Below are 2,167 nucleotides of genomic sequence, written 5' to 3'. Positions count from 1 at the left end.
CGCCGCGGCAGAAATCTTTCGCTAACCTACAAACTGCGGGGCCAGGGAGGGGTGGGGTGGCTTTTGGATGATGCTACCAGTGTTCCTCCTGCTGAACGTGCCTGGGCTGTAACGCAGCAACCGAGCCGGGCTGTTCCCAAAACTGGGAACCTTCCCTCCGGCCCGTCAACCCGGTAACGAGGAGAAGGAGATCACGAGAAACAGACTGGCCGCTGGGTCCTGCCAGCTCACGGCTGCCCCCGATCTTCGCCGCGAACTGGCAGAGTAAGGACAAGAGCCAGTCAAACAGATGGAGCATAAAAGCAGTAAGCCCCATACGACACGCTCATTACCCCAGTGTCTCTGCACTGCTTCAGTGTGTGTGTGTGTGTGTGTGTGTGCGTGTGTGTCTGCGTCTTTTATCCAACAGCAACGAGGAGCTCTATTTCACACAGTTTATCCGGGAGGCTGATTTTCAAACTCCAGGGCCTGGTTCAGTAACGGTGACTGTTGACATCGGGAAAATTGGAGTATGACAAATAAGCGTTCAGACCTTATAGAACATAATTCTTCTGTGTGCTGATAGGTCTGTTATATACAAATATAGATTTATAGTTCCCCAAAAAAATATCTATTCATTCTTATTTAGGAAAGGAGCTTCAGTGGTGGCTGCAACAAGCTTCGCTTACGTGTGAGCTCATGTTTGAGCGTAAACATTCAGAGCCGAACAATCCAGATTTTTTTCTGTTGAAGACCCATCCACCAAACACTTTGAAGAGTGGAAAATAAGGATAACACATCACTGGAACTGGCTAAAACAACACAAACAAGATTACATGCTGGACACGTAGCGAAGCTCTTCACATTCACCATTGTTCATATAAATGAGACCTGCTGTTTCCTCAATAAGTTACAGAAGCAGCGATTCTAATAATATGCAGGTTTTAGTCCTGAGCAAAATGAAACAACCACTACTTCTGCGTGATTAAGTTAAACTTTATCATGGAGAGAGACATGTTCTTTTGTTTCAACACAAAGCAGTCGTCATTATAAGCAGATCATTTAGAATTGACTTTTGACAATAAAATGTTATTTTCCCAACATTAAAATATTCCTGCTTCTGTGTTTGTATATTCCCAGAGATTAATGTTACATGCCAAAGAATTGTGTAGGAGACAAAGCAGGGCAAGCGGCATTCATTTCTAAAGCCCAGTTGATTCTGGCTTGATCTCTGCAGATGTATTAGGAAGAGATTCTGGTGGCTGTCACCTACTAATTCAGTATTCCCATCTATTTCCGTACAAGCTTTTCCAGTTCAGGGTCATTGGAGGGCTGGAGCAGCACAGGCAGGAATCAGCACACCCTCACACAGACACACTCTCAGACACTACGTAATTTTGATGTGGATAAGACAACATGGCTGTTTTAATGTTTCAGCATTGTGCAGCAAGTGTAGAGATTGTACTGTTTCCTCTGCTGCCATATTAGGGAATGATCTAAAGGGCTGAAGATGGGTTTGAGTTTAGATGGTGAGTTCTCACTTGATAATCAATGCAACACTGGAAACTGATGTCCTGCATCGACACATTTTTGTGTATGGACGTCATAACATTTTTGTTGTTTTGTGCAATATGGGTCAGTTGAGTACGGTGAACCATTCACACTGAAATCTGATGCTGGCAGCATTACAAAGAGTGCACAAACAGTTCTGAGCAGAACATCAGAACTGAGCATTAAGGCCTGCAGTCTAACTGTAGGCCCAGTGTCATCTACCAAAGAACCTGGTGGAACCGAAGGTGAAAGGAAATGTTTCTTTAGGAAAATGCCCTTGGGTGGGTCGGGCATGAAGTCAGAGACGAAACTGAGTCGTTGTAAGAAGAGACTTATTCCAAAAAGAAAACAAGGAGGGCTGGTGAAGTCTGTGAATGAGAGGCGTGGACAATTATCAGACAATCTAATTATGTTGAATGAGGATTAAGTGATTTTTTGGTCCAATATTGACCCACCGCTGACTGAATCAAAGGTTCTCAACCCCTAAGTGAAAGTGTTTGTTTTTGTCATTGTAATACACAGCACACGGTGACACAACAAAATGTGTCCTCTGCTTTTAACCATCACCCTTGGTGAGCAGTAGGCAGCCATGACAGGCACCCGAGGAGCAGTGCGTGCTCAGTGGCACCTTGGCGGT

This window comes from Denticeps clupeoides, chromosome 6 (genome assembly GCF_900700375.1).
Source record: "Denticeps clupeoides chromosome 6, fDenClu1.1, whole genome shotgun sequence".
NCBI classification, from domain to species: Eukaryota; Metazoa; Chordata; class Actinopteri; order Clupeiformes; family Denticipitidae; genus Denticeps; species Denticeps clupeoides.
This window is presented reverse-complemented; position numbering follows the sequence as displayed.